Source organism: Rattus norvegicus, chromosome X (assembly GCF_036323735.1).
Source record: "Rattus norvegicus strain BN/NHsdMcwi chromosome X, GRCr8, whole genome shotgun sequence".
In the NCBI taxonomy this organism is placed as follows: Eukaryota; Metazoa; Chordata; class Mammalia; order Rodentia; family Muridae; genus Rattus; species Rattus norvegicus.
In genome coordinates, this window is record NC_086039.1 from 51224568 (window position 1) to 51243013 (window position 18446).

Consider the following 18446-nt stretch of genomic DNA (forward strand, 5'->3'; position numbering starts at 1 on the left):
CTCTCTCCTTTCCACTCTCTCTTTCTTAGTAGTTTACCTTTTCTTCCCAAATAATTCACCATCTACATTCATGTCATACATATATGCAAATAAGATATATGACACAAAAGATTCTCCATAGGAGAGAAAATGTGATGTTTGTCATTCTAAATGTGGCTTATTTCATTTAACATACTGAGTTTTTAGGCCCATCTCTATTTTCTTGCAAATGACAATTTTGTTCTTCTTTATAACAATGCTAAATTCCATTGTATATTTGTAGCTTGTTTTCTTTATCCATTAGATTTTAATGAACTTTGTGACTGGTTACATTTTGTAGTTATTATGAATAGTGTTTCAGTAATGATAGATGTGAAAATATCTGTGTGGTCAGCTTAGACTCCCTTTTATTTGTAACCAGGAGCCATGTAGTGGGTTTTTATATTTATGGTGGTTTTATTTTCAGATATCTGAGCAACTTCTGTATGGATTTCCTCAGTACTTTCAATCCTTTTATATTTCTAAAGCAGTGTATAATTGTTTTTCTCTCTGCACATCCTCACCAGCATGTATGTTGTTTATTTTCTTGATGGTAGCTATTCTGACTAAAGTGGAAATGGGAATCTTAAAACAGCTTTAGCAAGCTTTTCTTCAATGGCTAAGGATTGACAGATAACACAAAATTCATTTGGGTTTTATTGGAATAAGTTTTTCTTTACATCGAAATGCCACTTTTAAATTACCAGTGTGATTGCATCTGTGTGTGAGTTCCTTTATGAGTGGGTAAGGAAAGAGTACACAGAGGCCCAATATTATGAGAAGTACAATAAGGATATCATTTTAAAAATGGTTAACTTTAGAAATGTAGATCCATTTTTTCTTACAAAACATTATTTTCATAGCTGATTACATTTATCATAGCATTCAGTTCTGAAAGAAAACAATAGCATGTTGCTTAAAAATAATTTTAAAATAGGTAAAGGCACTGCTATATAAATCAGAATTTAAACTGAAGGTTTAGGCTTTCAAAGTACTAGGATCTATTTCCTCTGCAGCTTAAATCAGAAAGCAGGTGAAATTTTATGTCTCAGTACACTTAATACATCTGAAGAATGCTAACTTAATTGTAAAATTGTATAGTTGATTTCCAGACCCAGGGAGCTTAGTATTTGAAATTAAATTGTCACATATTAGTAAGCATTAGTCAGGCATATTATCTTTAGCATCTGATACTTCCTGTTTAGGGAAGTTGATGTGTATTTCTTGTTATTGGTGCTCATTTGGGTACAAATAAGCATGCAGCCCCAGGGCATAGCTTTCACTTATTGACTGCAATTACTAGCATGATTTTTGACATCTTATTCATTGGGAGAGTGTCATTTAATTGGAATGAATGTGCATACTTTCACATTCTTAATGAGTTTGCACTTAGAATGAAATCAAACATGTCTGCCATGCTTTAAGGAACAATAAAAGGAGGTAAAGACAAAGGTGAAATGACTACATTTCATATTATTTCCAACAGTTATTTGTTGAACAAAAAATATAGCCTTGTTTAGTCATAAGCAAACTTCATGATTGCCACTCTGTCCTCTTAATTCCCAGAGTATATAGCTAGTTTCCTTTCAATGATTAGTTTTTGTCACACGTATACTTGTTTATGAGACAGTTTCTCACAAAATGAAATGAGTCTTGCTTTTAGAGCAACTATTTTGTTATATCACCTGAGACTGGATGGGCTGATGTGATGTTAGACTTTTGTGATTTTTATTTGTGTGTATGTGTGGTTTAGATAGTGTTTAGTTCTAAGCAGTGTTTTCAAATAGGTTTCTATCATTTCCTCCCTTGGTACCTAGCAGTGAGTAGCTCAGACAGTGACTGGTAATAAAACATTTCAACAAAATAGGCATTATCAAGGAGTTTTGCATCTTTAAACATTTAAAGGGGAAGGCTCACATTTATTTTGTAGATGATGGCTTTAATAACTTTTGCAAATTATAACATACTATGATGGTATAATTGATTCTCCGTGTAGAAAAATCCATTGCCTTCTGTGTTCTTCAGGAGGCTTTTTTTTTGTGATTCAAGTGTGATACTACTTATAAGAGACACATAAAATTTTGAAGAAATATTGAGGTGTATACTTACTTTCATCTGGAGGTTATAGCTCACACTAAGAAGTGAGGAGGGCAATACATAACCTTGGGCAGGGGTTAACATTATAAAATATTTAGGTTATAGACCTTCATATATATGGGAACACTAACATTGTATAGATGGATCATGAATCTGAGAATCAGTAGTTTGAAAACTTCAGCTCTATGAAAATGTTCTGATATTTATCAAAACATGAAATGCTTATCCCTACTCTCAGCAGATTTGAGGTAAGGCTCACAAATTTGCATACATACAAGTGTCCAAGGTGAAGTATTAAAGAATACACAGTGTCTCTATAAGAGCTTTTTTTTTAATATGCAAGGGATGGGCACTGGAGAGATGGCTCAGAGGTTAATAGCACTGGCAGATTTTCCTGAAGATGCGGTTTTATTAGCAGGACTCACACCTGAGCCTCACAAAATGATGCAGACAAAACACACACACACACACACACACACACACACACACACACACACACACACAAATGATCAGTATCAGAATATTTGGAATAGACACAAAATCAATAGATATTTAAGGTCTTCTCTGAATAAAAATTAATGATATTTGACTTAATGAAAAAAGAAAAGAATAATAGAGAGCTTTTTGGCAAGAACTACCAACTTTCAATAATTTTCCAAAACTAGGAGCACAAACAGAAAGAGAAGAGGTACTCCATACATAATATTTTTAGGCCTTTAAGAAACATGGCCACAAAATAAATCTACAAGAAAAGATGTATGCATATAATAATAAGATACCAACCAAGAAAATCAGTATGCATATTAAGTATTTAAACACAGTAGAGCCGGGATAGATTTCTGAAAAGCATGAAGGGAAGTTAGAATAAAGGTAGTTGCGTTCAAGTGATGCAGTAGCGTGGTGTGTAGAGAAAAGAAGCAATGAGCCTGAGCAGCTGAATCTACATCATATTAGATTTAAAGGAAAAAACCTCTAGAATAAAAAAAAATGACAACAACAAGGGAAAATAAATACTAGTGAGAAGTCATCAATTTTGAACCCCAGATCTCTTACTATTGCAGGGTGTATCATAGATTTCAAGGGACTAAAAACTCTTCAAAACAGCATATCTGATGAATATTACCATGGTAAAGTCAGAAGAATCTACAGTATTACTCCGGATGCTGCTGAAATTGTTGTAAACAAACAAGGGCAAGATACATACATATATGTATATATATATATATATATATATATATATATGAAGTATATTGTACATTTATCATAAATCCTACCTGATAGCTTGGTACATAGCATATGGCACCCTTTATAATTATGTTTTATTTATATGAACAGTCTATGTCCTGGATAAGGGGGATAAAGCGCCATGCTTCCTTTCTCATGGTTAAAAACAAAACAGGAAATAGTGACTTCCAACCGAGAACAGCAATTAGAATAATCATTAATTAGTGTATTCATAATCCCTTTGTGAAGGACTTTTCTTTGTTAGCTGATATAAAGCCTTGACTGAGTTTAAGTTCCAAAAGAAAATTAGAAATTGGGTAATATTCACATTCACCTAGAAGTCCCTTGCATGGAAATAAACTGATTACTGTAAAAGAAAGTATGAAAAATTATTCAAAGAGATTATTGTAGATGAAAAGGTTAAAAGTTAACCTTATTATAAAATAAGTTTTACGTTGTAGACTGATGTCAGTTTTATGTGTTTTCTTTATTCAACTTATCACTCTTTCCAGAAACGTTACATCTTATACATATCCTCTTAGCCAAAAGCACCTATGTGCTAGCTCCCCAACTACAGTGTGCCTGTGCTGTCAGGGATAAATCAAAACAGCCCTTCCTTTTCCTCTGTTCTCATTATAAACAGTGTTCTTAATTAAAGCCTAGTTTTCATTTCACCTCTCAGAAAACTGTTTCCTTTTGCTTTTCTTCCAGAATCTGCCTTCCTAAAGGACATGCAATGTCATTTAATAGTGTTCCCATAACATGGCTACCAAAATGCACATCTTTCACTATAGTCACTCTATTTACTTTCCTCTTACAGTACAAGTGTCATAGCAAGCTTGATTTATTAGTGCTAAGCTACTATTATTATATTATTATTCTTTCTAACCTTGCCCCACACTTAGGAGGAAAATAGTTCGCATCCAGTCTCTCTCTCTCTCTCTCTCTCTCTCTCTCTCTCTCTCTCTCTCTGTGTGTGTGTGTGTGTGTGTGTGTGTGTGTGTGTCCAAGGTTAAAAGAATAGTACAGGACATATAACTATTTTCTTTATTCCCCCCTTTAGTACTTAGGTTCTTTGGTTAATTCTTTGTACAAAAGATAATTTATTTTTTTAAGAGAAAAGCATATTAGCTTCTATTATATGTACATAAGGATGATGACTAGAGAGTGAAATGGCCAAACTATTGTTTTCATGTTTGGATGATATAAATATATTTGTGAACATAACAAATGGATATCTGAATGTAGTAGTACATTCTAGGGATGTTTCTCAGTGGTATGTGAAGGAAGGAGTACAAATGCCAGTGGAGGATCTTGATCACTTAATCATTTAAGTCACTTCTGAATTTGATTCTTTCTCCCCCCCCAAACCCACCTCTGTGTGTGTGTGTGTGTGTGTGTGTGTGTGTGTGTGTGTGTGTGTGTGTGTGTGCCTTCACTTGTATAAGCCATTGAGTGGAAGTCCAAGGACAACTTACAAACTCAAGTTTTCTCCTGCCATGAGCATCCTGAGAATAGAACACCAACACCAGCCTACTGGCTGCATCATCTTGCTAGCCTCCATAGAGTGATCTTTCAAGTTCACTGCAGCTATAATTACTGATCTTTGCATTTAAGGATATGTTGTAGCCTTGATTTGTGAAAGACATCCCTTTCCAAAGAATCTTAATGGTGTACTGTATGTAAACGACGTCAGGACAAATAGGCGATTTTGAAGTTACAGTTCCTCAAATAATTTCTACATATTTTTAAATGTCATAGTCTTAACTTATTCAGTGCTCTCAATTAAAATGTGAAATGTGTTGAAAGTATAATAAGAAATGTATTATTTAGCTAAAAATGTCACAGAACCTTCCAGAACAGTTTGAGCACCTTAAATAATAAAGCCACTCATTTCCAATTCTCAAGGCTAAGAAGTATCAGTTGACTTGATCCCTCAATAGACTTTGTACTTTGTTCCTGTGATCTTTATTCTGGACCAGTCAGTATTGCTATCTCCTTTCTTGTAAGGCTATCTTGTAAGGACCCACTGGAATGAGCTCATGCAACTTTACTCTCTTAATAATTCTGTCTTTGTGTGTTGTTTCACATTCTTTTAAAGTGCTGTGGACTCCAATCCTCTGCATTTCTTCGGGATCAAGTTCAATCCTTAACAAGATTCTATGCAAAAATAGATAGGTAAATAGACAGTTTTGAGAGGAAAAGAGATGGTCGTTTACATGGAGTTTGAAAAAAAAAAAAAAAGGAAGATGACCCTGGGCTTTTCTCTTCAGTTACAGCTCTACTCCAGATCTAATTAGGTCCCTAGAAATGATCTTTCTATCTCCAATGCTACTAAAGTTCAGTTGCCTAAGATTTTGTGTCCTTTTTTTTGTCACCCCTTTCTTTCTTTTATGCCCTTAGTTAATGAGGACGGAGATGGCATGATTGAAGTGCAAATTGATCCTTTGTGCTAGGTACAATAGCAATTTGTAGATACAAAGCACCCAAGGGCAAAAGACCTGTAGGGAAGTGAAGAAAAGACGTGGAGAAATAGTCAAGGGGCTTTTGGCTTTTGGCGGGGTGCAGGAGAAAGAACTGAAGGCAGGGGGATAAAAGGTAAAAGATAGCTTGTATACAGATATAGTAAAAGAAAACTGGATTTGTGGCTCCAGTTTTGCTATTTTACTGGCTCAGGAAGCCATGGTAAACAACAAGGACATAGAAAATGCTAATTGAAAAGGGCCTGGAGGATAGTTCCCAACCCTTCATTTATAACTGTGGAAATCAAAATTCCAGTTGTCAATGATTCATGCAAACACAATAGTGGTTGGTGTGTGGAGTGATTTTCATTACATCCTACATTGGTCTAGTAGCTGTAAAATCTGTGGCAGAAGAATGATCAAGGCAGCATCTTATAATGTCTCTATAATCCTTCAGCATCATGAAATAATAGATTCACATGACTGTTGTTTACACAACTGTGTATGAAACGGTATCAAGGCAACTATACATATGGTTGTGTAAAGTCATATCTAGATGTGTCATATGTATCATATGAAGTCTATGCTTTAAATTGTACAAGAAAGACAAGTAAGAGGAGATTAATTTGAATGGAATTCTATCACTACTACAATTAAAGTAGATTGCAAAAGTACCTGTGTTTGTTCTTTCCAGCCCTGCTAATCTACTTCCATCTACATATTAAAAAACTCTTCTCTATCCTCTCTGCCTTTGCACATACCCCTTTGTCTTCATTTTCCCTCTGATTTGGTACAGTGAATTTTTTTTTAAGTTTTTTTCACTTTAAAAACCTATGGGCTGACTTAGTCAAATTGAGTGTTGTGACATTAACACTTATAAACCTATGCTACATAAAACTTTTCTATTGTTGAAATTACTTATTTGGTGTCAGTTTCATTTATTACCATTCATTTTCTTACGCTGACCCACCGAATGTAAATCCTTGCAGGTTGAGAGGTATTGGTACAGTCTAGGCAAGAACATTTATGAAATGATGAGTGTGAGGAACACTGAGCCTTATACTAATTCAAATAAATATTTACAGTTTGAGTCATATCTGCAATCTCATCAGTAATATTAGCAGATGCTCCATTTTAATATATGTAAGGCAGAGAAATATTCTATTGTATTTATGGGATTAACTATCCAAATATATTAAATAAAGATTAAGTATTAAAATATATTAAATCAAAGTTCAGTTCATGCAGATGATTATTTTGGAAATAAAACAGATCTTGTTTTAATAAGATTCTTCTACATAAATTATACTGTGCTTATCAACTTATAACACCCACATACCTTCCGTGTATATATTTAAAATAAATGTTAGTGAAAAGTGGTGATAAGATATTTAGCTTAGCCATCCTATGCTTTTTAAATTAAGCTTTTGGAATAATTCATCAACACTTTTCTTAGGAAACTCTAGAAACCAAGTCATTGCAAATGTTAACTTGTAGAAAGTAGCTAAAATAAAATTCCAAGCCTCAGGTGACCATGGTAAAGTAGAAGAGTATTCTCAGTTCTGGTAAACTGAGGCTGAAGATGGGTAGATATTGTTAACCAACCTGTTCTACACAGAGATATTCTGTCTCAAAAAGAAACAAACAAAAATATTTTCACGTATCATTAGCAATGTGTGTATCTGGGAAAAGATTGCACCATGATTACTTTGTTATTCATATTTACATATTTCTATATTTTCCAAGGTTCCATTCAAAGGACATTTTATTTTGAAAACATTGATTGTTTTAAAATTTTCACTTAGAAATTCCAGGACAAGTATCATCCTTATCCAACTTTTTTGAGGATATGAATTTATTTCTAATGTAATCATGGATTATATATTTTTTTTCATTTACAACACCAATGTGGTAGAATGTTACCTGTGGCACTGAGTATATGTACAATTATATGCTTCCCCCTTGATCCAACTTTCTTGAAAATATGAGATTACTTCCCATACAAGCAAGGAATATATATATATATATATATATATATATGTTTGTTTATAATACTGACATGTTATATCTGTTACCCATGACATTGTATATATATCTTTATTCTTCCCCTTGAAATCCATGATAGTGAGATAAATATTTTTATTTTTATTTTTTTGGTAGAGATAATTTTAAAATTCTGCATTAGTCATTGAAAGTTTACAGTGATAGGCTAACATAGTGATGTAAGGGAAGCCTCCCTGTCACTAAGGCTGAATCTTAGAGGAGATAGTTCAGACAGGCGGGCTTTCAATAAGGTGAACCACAATTATTTGCTAGTTAGTAATTGGTAAAATATGGGACCAAGGGAAAAGGAAGTAGCAAACACCATAATAAATTACACCATGTAATCCTGTAAGACTGTTCTATATCACATTAATTATTCCATATGGACCTTTTCTGTGCCTTCCCAAAAGGAATTCTGTAGTCTGTAGCCCAAGGAAATTCTGCTTCCCACATACAGACTTTCTTTACAGTTTCAGAATGACATGCTTATTAAAGTGATTAGTAATCCTACAGTAAGATATTTTCTTAATTTTGTACTCAGTTTCTCAGATGCATTTGATCATGAAATTTCTTTCCATTCTACTAATGACAATCTATTTATTTATTAGCTTATAGAAGCAAATTTGGATTTAAGGAAAAATGTTCTAAATTGGTTGAGAAAAGGATAAGCTGAGTGTGACTGAGTTTATACAACCCCTTTCCCCCCACATAAAAAGCCTGGAGAGGAGTGTGCACACCACTAACTCTTGCTATTTGAGGCAGGATCACTGGTGCTTGTTGGACTATGGACTGGTAGAAAATCAGGGAGTGCCAGCTTCTGTGAAAGATTCTGCTTCCAGTGACAAAATCAGAGTGATAGAGAAGGATGCTCGTAGTCCCCAGGTGGGTACACACACACACACAGAAAAACACAGACACACACACACACACACACACACACACACACACACACACACACATCATGTCTAAAGATTTTTTATGATGGAAAGGTAAATCTAAAAACAAATAGAGAAATGTTTGTGAATCATCCACATGAAGTTGGTTGCCAAAATTATTGAAAAGTCCTAATTCTTGAATGAAGGAATGTGCAATCGATTAAAGGCTAAAATAATCCTAGAGAAGATATGAAGATGAAATGGGAAATGTGCCCTTTTCATCCTTTCTAACCATATCATAAGGAAGTAATCAGCCCATCCATACAAGGCAAATACTAGCCTTGTCAATGATCTATAACTTACAAGTGCGAGAAATGAAAATCCCTGCTTAATCTAAACCATAACCCCAAGTTTCAATGTTTATGGTGTGTCTGTGTACATGCACACACACACATCATGCCCCTAAATATGGTGAGTTTAAAATTTTAAATTAAAATTAAAAATATTTGCTAGAAGCACACTAGCTGTATGATTCTGTAGGATTTCTTCATTTTCGAAGTACAATAGATTTTCTATTATTGGCCCGAGAGAAAGATACAATAGTTTATTTCTGGCAAATAGTGTCCTCATTCATAAGAGACACTTCATTCAAAACCAAGCTAACCCTTCAATACAGACAGTGAGAATGAATCCTCACAGTTCCATCTGCCATATTGAACTGTTGAGAATAATGGGGATAAAATAAAATAGGAACGAAAATGCCAATTTCCTTCCATTATTATTTTATTTTTTATTCCAGGCACATGAAATCACTTTTATAGGAACACATTGAAATATATATTTTTAGATTATCATATCACAAATGAATTCTTGTAGAGATGAAAATAGCTCTGTAAAAATTAAGATTTGATTTTACTTTTGTTTGACCTCGATTCCTTTAAATTTTTATAATGAATGTAGATTTCACATATAAAAGCTCGTGACAGTTCACAACAAAAAGTCATAATGACCTCTTTTTTTTCACTCTTTTTATAGCAATGCCTAAGAGTATAATGTGAATCTGAGTGTAGTTTTCAAATTATGTAGGGCTGTGAAGAGAAGGCAAGATCTAATGTAGAATAATTTCTTTCATTAAAACTCAGCTTGCCACCTGGAAATTCTGTACTCCCAGTGAGATTATGCTATCACAGACACTTCATGTATATGTCCTTGGAGACATTAGCTTTCTCTGCAAGCAGTCAGCAAAAACAACAGGATACATTCCATTGAGGATGAAATTCTGACTCCCCCCTCCATGTTCCATTTAAACTATCAAAACAAAATACTTTGTTTCTTCTTTTGTTCATTCATCGTATGACCTCAAAATTTTATAACAGTAATTTACAGTCATCTTATTTTTAATATGATGTAGTAAAAGTCAAGATTTATAGGCTTAATGAAATGAGGAGAAATATCTAAATGAAATGGCTACAGCTTTTTTCCTGGAAACAGCTGCAGCATTTCTGTTTTCTTCCTGCTTCTCCCCTCCCCTCCCCTCCCCTCCCCTCCCCTCCCCTCCCCTCCCCTCCCCTCCCCTCCCCTCCCCTCCCCTCCCCTCCCCTCCCCTCCCCTCCCCTCCCCTCCCCTCCCCTCCCTTCTCTTCCTTTCCTCCTTTTCCTTCCCTTTTCTTCTTTTCCTTTTCTTTCTTCTCTAAAGTATACATTAGGATGAAGAAAATTTCATGGCTTCAAGGTCGAAAGCTGATTAATGAAATGTGTATAAATGAAGTGTGCATAATGTATGTATAGATCAATGAATGCTTGGATGCATGGAGAGAGGATAATAGGAGCCAGTTGTGGTGTCACATACTTGAATGCAAGAAATTAGAAATTTGAAAGGTTGAAAGAGGAAGATAACCGATTCTAGGCTGCTTTGGATGTATATCAAGACCGAATCTGAACAAAAGGAAAGAAAGAAATAAAGAAAGAAAGAAAGAAAGAAAGAAAGAAAGAAAGAAAGAAAGAAAGAAAGGAAAGAAGGAAGAAAAGAAAACTAAAGTAAATAAGATTGTATTTATATGTACATGTAAACATAATAAAGACAAAGAGGGAGTTTGGAGGGCATAGGAGGAATGGAAGAAGGAAAAGAATAAGGAAAAGATGTAAATATAATGCACTTACATGGATTGAACTAGTTGTTCAGATAACGGGGGAGGATTTGCAGAGAGTAGTGTCCAGGCAAGCGTTTTGGGGGTTTTGAGAAGGCTTAGAACAACTCTAATATTGCTGTTAACTCTGCACAAACACTTGCAACACTGTTGGGCTCTGGCTGATTGCCGACCCCAAACTCAAAATAGCTACACTTGATTCTTTTGTAGTGGCAGCCAAAGGCACAGCTGTGTGGGGACTAGCTATCTTTTCCCTTGGCTTTTACAAATAGCTGAGGGTTGGTGGGCTTGGGTGTGCACCTGTTGAAATAGCAAGTGCCAAGTTTAGTTGTCACCACTCCTAAAGGTAATTTCAGACTTTTATTCCAATGGATCATGAGATCTTAAGACACAGCTTTCCTTAAATTGTCCTGTTTGCAAATACACATTTTTGTCTATTTCTCTTAGCACATATATATTGAGTAGTGAGGTGCATTTGTGTTACAGTAATTGCCACCAAAAGCATTTTTTAATTATTAAGGTTTAACACCCTTAGTTAAGTAGCTGAACCAAATTTTATTTCTTTTTCAATAATTTTATCAGATTTAGCAAATTTTAAATTTTCTTCTGGAATTTTTAAGAATTGTTTCTTTTTCAGAAATATAAAGATACGTTGTTCTTTCAGCAATTTACACTGCCATTCAATGAGCACTCTATTATAGAAGATCCTGCTTGGAACTAGAAATGTGATTATATATTGCTTGCAACAACTCATTCCTGGTTTTACTTACAAGCAATTGAGTTAAGACTTGTGGGTCAAGTTAAAGTTTCAGATTCTAGTCCTTCTTTAGAGAGAGTCAGTGTGTGACATAGAATCTAGTCTTTCGTTAAATACTACTGTTAACTTTATGAAATTATTTAACCACAAAAGTTAGTTTATTTTCTATGGTAGTTTTCCCCTTTCAAAATAGTCAAATGAATGAAAATGTACATGTCAGCTAACTGTTGCAACTTGCAGATGTATTTTAGGATGGCAGTGATATCCTTCTACTAATTAGAAAGTATTGGACAATATTGGCTACAATGTGTTCCCCTCTTTTGTTGGCTAATATTAGATTAGCATGTGATTACTGTGTCACTTCTTAAATTTGCCAGTGTTATGAAAGTGCTCCCCAAAAGCCAAATATAATTTGAAACATCTTTTTTTTATTAACTTGAGTATTTCTTATATACATTTCAAGTGTTATTCCTTTTCCCGGTTTCCGGGCAAACATCCCCCTCCCCCCTCCCCTTCTTTATGGGCGTTCCCCTCCCCATCCTCCCCCCATTGCTGCCCTCCCCCCAACAGTCTAGTTCACTGGGGGTTCAGTCTTAGCAGGACCCAGGGCTTACCCTTCCACTGGTGCTCTTACTAGGATATTCATTGCTACCTATGAGGTCAGAGTCCAGGGTCAGTCCATGTATAGTCTTTAGGTAGTGGCTTAGTCCCTGGAAGCTCTGGTTGCTTGGCATTGTTGTACTACATATGGGGTCTCGAGCCCCTTCAAGCTCTTCCAGTTCTTTCTCTGATTCTTTCAACGGGGGTCCTATTCTCAGTTCAGTGGTTTGCTGTTGGTATTCACCTCTGTGTTTGCTGTATTCTGGCTGTGTCTCTCAGGAGCGATCTACATCCGGCTCCTGTCGGCCGGCACTTCTTTGCTTCATCCATCTTGTCTAATTGGGTGGCTGTATATGTATGGGCCACATGTGGGGCAGGCTCTGAATGGGTGTTCCTTCAGTCTCTGTTTTAATCTTTGCCTCTCTATTCCCTGCCAAGGGTATTCTTGTTCCCCTTTTAAAGAAGGAGTGAAGCATTCACATTTTGATCATCTGTCTTGAGTTTCATTTGTTCTAGGCATCTAGGGTAATTCAAGCATTTGGGCTAATAGCCACTTATCAATGAGTGCATACCATGTGTGTTTTTCTGTGATTGGGTTAGCTCACTCAGGATGATATTTTCCAGTTCCAACCATTTCCCTACGAATTTCATAAAGTCATTGTTTTTGATAGCTGAGTAATATTCCATTGTGTAGATGTACCACATTTTCTGTATCCATTCCTCTGTTGAAGGGCATCTGGGTTCTTTCCATTTTCTGGCTATTATAAATAAGGCTGCGATGAACATAGTGGAGCACGTGTCTCTTTTATATGTTGGGGCATCTTTTGGGTATATGCCCAAGAGAGGTATAGCTGGATCCTCAGGCAGTTCAATGTCCAATTTTCTGAGGAACCTCCAGACTGATTTCCAGAATGGTTGTACCAGTCTGCAACCCCACCAACAATGGAGGAGTGTTCCTCTTTCTCCACATCCTCTCCAGCATCTGCTGTCACCTGAGTTTTTGATCTTAGCCATTCTCACTGGTGTGAGGTGAAATCTCAGGGTTGTTTTGATTTGCATTTCCCTTATGACTAAAGATGTTGAACATTTCTTTAGGTGTTTCTCAGCCATTCGGCATTCCTCAGCTGTGAATTCTTTGTTTAGCTCTGAACCCCATTTTTTAATAGGGTTATTTGGCTCCCTGGGGTCTAACTTCTTGAGTTCTTTGTATATTTTGGATATAAGGCCTCTATCTGTTGTAGGCTTGGTAAAGATCTTTTCCCAATCTGTTGGTTGCCGTTTTGCCCTAACCACAGTGTCCTTTGCCTTACAGAAGCTTTGCAGTTTTATGAGATCCCATTTGTCGATTCTTGATCTTAGAGCATAAGCCATTGGTGTTTTGTTCAGGAAATTTTTTCCAGTGCCCATGTGTTCCAGATGCTTCCCTAGTTTTTCTTCTATTAGTTTGAGTGTGTCTGGTTTGATGTGGAGTTCCTTGATCCACTTGGATTTAAGCTTTGTACAGGGTGATAAGCATGGATCGGTCTGCATTCTTCTACATGTTGACCTCCAGTTGAACCAGCACCATTTGCTGAAAATGCTATCTTTTTTCCATTGGATGGTTTTGGCTCCTTTGTCAAAAATCAAGTGACCATAGGTGTGTGGGCTCATTTCTGGGTCTTCAATTCTATTCCATTGGTCTATCTTTTTGTCTCTGTACCAATACCATGCAGTTTTTTATCACTATTCCTCTGTAATACTGCTTGAGTTCAGGGATAGTGATTCCCCCTGAAATCCTTTTATTGTTGAGGATAGTTTTAGCTATCCTGGGTTTTTTGTTATTCCAGATGAATTTGCAAATTGTTCTGTCTAACTCTCTGAAGAATTGGATTGGTATTTTGATGGGGATTGCATTGAATCTGTAGATCGCTTTTGGTAAAATGGCCATTTTTACTATATTAATCCTGCCAATCCATGAGCATGGGAGATCTTTCCATCTTCTGAGGTCTTCTTCAATTTCTTTCTTCAGAGTCTTGAAGTTCTTATTGTACAGATCTTTTACTTGCTTGGTTAAAGTCACACTGAGGTACTTTATATTGTTTGGGTCTATTATGAAGGGTGTCGTTTCCCTAATTTCTTTCTCGGCTTGTTTCTCTTTTGTGTAGAGGAAGGCTACTGATTTATTTGAGTTAATTTTATACCCAGCCCCTTTTCTGAAGTTGTTTATCAGCTTTAGTAGTTCTCTGGTGGAACTTTTGGGATCACTTAAATATACTATCATATCATCTGCAAATAGTGATATTTTGACTTCTTCTTTTCCGATCTGTATCCCCTTGACCTCCTTTGGTTGTCTGATTGCTCTGGCTAGAACTTCAAGAACTATATTGAATAAGTAGGGAGAGAGTGGGCAGCCTTGTCTAGTCCCTGATTTTAGTGGGATTGCTTCAAGTTTCTCTCCATTTATTTTAATGTTAGCAACTGGTTTGCTGTATATGGCTTTTTACTATGTTCAGGTATGGGCCTTGAATTCCTATTCTTTCCAGGAGTTTTATCATGAAGGGGTGTTGAATTTTGTCAAATGCTTTCTCAGCATCTAATGAAATGATCATGTGGTTTTGTTCTTTCAGTTTTTTATATAATGGATCACGTCGATGGTTTTCCGTATATTAAACAATCCCTGCATGCCTGGGATGAAGCCTACTTGATCATGGTGGATGATTGTTTTGATGTGCTCTTGGATTCGGTTTGCCAGAATTTTATTGAGTATTTTTGCGTCGATATTCATAAGGGAAATTGGTCTGAAGTTCTCTTTCTTCGTTAGCTCTTTGTGTGGTTTAGGTATTAGAGTAATTGTGGCTTCATAGAAGGAATTCGGTAATGCTCCATCTGTTTCAATTTTGTGGAATAGTTTGGATAATATTGGTATGAGGTCTTCTATGAAGGTCTGATAGAATTCTGCACTAAACCCGTCTGGACCTGGGCTCTTTTTGGTTGGGAGACCTTTAATGACGGCTTCTATTTCCTTAGGAGTTATGGGGTTGTTTAACTGGTTTATCTGTTCCTGATTTAACTTCAGTACCTGGTATCTGTCTAGGAAATTGTCCATTTCCTGTAGATTTTCAGGTTTTTTTGAATATAGGCTTTTATAGTAAGATCTGATGATTTTTTGAATTTCCTCTGAATCTGTCACTTGCAGCAGAAAAGTTCGTCTTACCTGTGGTCCTGAGGCTCAAGTTTGCTCTCTGTGGCGGCAGCAACCAGGAAGATCTGCGCCGCCCTTTCCAGGGGCTTCCGTGCACTAGGGTCTAGATGGCGTTTGGTGTTTTCCTCTGGCGTCGAGATGTGTGTGCAGAGTGCAGTGTCTTCTGGTTTCCCAGGCGTGTCTGCCTCTCTGAAGGTTTAGCTCTCCCTCCCATGGGATTTGGGTGCAGAGAACTGTTTATCGGGTCTGTTTCCTTCAGGTTTCGGCGGTGTCTCAGGCGCAGGGGCCCTGCCGCTCCTGGGCCCTACCCCACGGGAACCCAGAGGCCTTATACAGTTTCCTCTTGGGCCAGGGATGTGGGCAGGGGTGGGCAGTGTTGGTGGTCTCTTCTGCTCTGCAGCCTCAGGAGTGCCCACCTGAGGGCCGGGATCCGAGGGTTTGGGAATCCCGGTAAACACAGGAAGTGCCTGTTCCTAGTGGAATTTTGCCTCTGTGTGTCCTGAGTTCACGAGGCAGGTCTCTTGCAGCAGAAAATTTGGTCTTACCTGTGGTCCCGAAGCTCAAGTTTGCTCGTGGGGTGCTGCCTATGAGGTCTCCATGGCGGCAGCAACCAGGAAGATCTACGCCTCTGTTTCCGGGAGTCTCCGTGCACCAGGGTTCCAGATGGGGTTTGGTGTTTTCCTCTGGCATCAGAGATGTGTGTGCAGAGTGCAGTCTCTTCTGGTTTCCCAGGCGTGTCTGCCTCTCTGTAGGTTTAGCTCTCCCTCCCACGGGATTTGGGTGCAGAGAACTGTTTACCCAGTAGATCCCTTCAGGTTCTGGCGGTGTCTCAGGCACAGAGGTCCTGCTGCTCTTGGGCCCTCCTCTACGGGAACCCAGAGGCCTTATATTGAAACATCTTAATATGAAAAAAACCCAGTATTTCTTAACAAATAGTAAGAGCCACCATTTTCTATCTCTATGTTGATTATCAACAATACAATTATGCTTTTAAATTATGTTTCTTGGTTTTGTGATATTTTTCTCCTTTTGCAGCCATATATTTTGGAATGGCTGGTATGATTTGTTGACAGTTTTCCACAATAATCAGTGAAGTTGCTGTAAATAGAGTCTGATGATTGCATCTGAGAAATGTACATTAGAAATGCCTCACATTACCGGTTCATATATAAATACCAGATGTTTGCTTATTTATTTATTTATATATTTATATATTTTTCTCAACAGCAATAACAGGCAATATTTTAAAAAGTATCATAAGAACTGAGTTGACAGTCAAAAGCAGACTCTTAGAAAGGTTAAATTGGGCTAAAGGAAAGCATGTAATTGACATTGCCTTACAGTTTCTGAGGTTTATCCTTAATGGTCATGGTGAGAAGCATGCAGGCAGACATGGTGCTGAAGAAGATTAGAGTACTACTACCTATTTGATCCCTAGGCAGCCTAAAGAGAGAGTCATTAGACCTGGCTTGAGTTACTGAAACTTTAAAGCCTATCTCCACTTACCTTCACTGATTTCACTGACTTCCTCCAATGAGGCCACACCTACACTAAGAAGGCCACACCCCCTAATCGTGCCACTCCCTATGGGCCACGTATTCAAAAACATGAGTCCGGGGGGGGCATTCTTTTTTTTTTATATTTTTTGTTTTTATTAAATGTATTTCGTTTTCCACTTTACATCCTAATATCAAACCTCTCCTCTCCTCATAGTGCCCCTCTTGCACGTCATTATCCCATTCCACCTGCCCCTTCTCTTTTGAGAAGGGGAAGTCCCCTCTGGTGCCACATCACCCTGAACAACACTCACATCCCCCCTCCCCCCATGCACATCAAATTGCACTCTCTCCAAATGAGGACAGACAAGACAGACCATTTAGGGTAATTGGGTCCTCAAGCAGGCAAGCAGTAGACACAGGGACAGCCCTTGCTACAGTTGTTGGGGGACCCGCAAGAAGACCAAGACATATGTGCAGGAGGCCTAAGTCCAGCCCATGCTTGCTTCTTGGTTATTGGTTCAGTCTCTCAGAGCCCCCAAGTGTCCAGGTTAGTTGACTTTGTTGTCTTCCTGAGTCTCTGTCCTCTTCGACTCCTTAATCCTTCATCCAGTTCTTCCATGGAACTCCCAGAGCTCCATCTAATGTTTGATTATAGGTCCCTGAAGCTCTTTCCCTTGGCTACTGAGTGGGGCCTCTCAGAGGAAAGACATGCTAGGATCCTGTCTGCAAACATAATAATATCATTAATAGTGTCAGGGATCAGTTCTTGCACATAGAATGGGTCTCAATTTGGGGAAGTCATTGGTTGGCCACACTGTATTTTTCACTGTACTTCTTGTAGGCAAGACACCTTTTGTATTGAAGGATTTGTGAGTGGATTACTGTCCTTATCCCATCACTGGGAGTCCTGTTGTCTGGACAAAGTGGCCACTTCCAGATCCATATCCCACCAGTGCTAGGGGGTCTCAGCCAGTGTTACCCTCAAATACCCACTCATCCCAGTTCTCTGGCCTATCCTAGAGATTGCTTCCTCTTCTTCCTCTCTCCCCTGTTCTCCCTACAGCTTACCCCGTTTTGCTCCTATCCCCATCTACTCTCCCACCCAGTTCCCACTTCAACTTCAGATAGGATATTTATTTTGTTTCCATTTCTGATAATGATTTGACATTCCACCCTTGGGCCCTCCTCATTTGGCTACTTTTGTATTTCTTGATTATCCTGATCCTTGATTTACTACTATCTACTTATAAGTGAGTACATACCACACAAGTACTTTTGGGTCTGAGTTACCTCACTCAGGATGATATTCTCAATTTCCACCCATTCACCTGCAAAATTCATGATGTCCTTGTTGTTAATAGCTGAGTAGTATCCATTGTGTAGACATACCACATTTGTTTTATCCATCCTTCAGTTAAGGAACATCTGGGTTGTTTCTAGCTTCTGGTTATTACAGATAAAGCTGCTATGAACATATTTGAGCAAGTGTCCTTGTGGGACAGTGAAGCATCTTTTGAGATTATGCTCAGGAATGGTATAGCTGT

General features: G+C 37.5%; 1 protein-coding gene across 10 annotated transcripts in view; it reads left to right on the forward strand.

Annotated features, from left to right (window-relative positions):
* Positions 1-18446, forward strand: part of Dmd (dystrophin) — a 2367748-nt gene that overhangs the window by 154470 nt on the left and 2194832 nt on the right. The gene's annotated exons all lie outside the window — the stretch shown is intronic.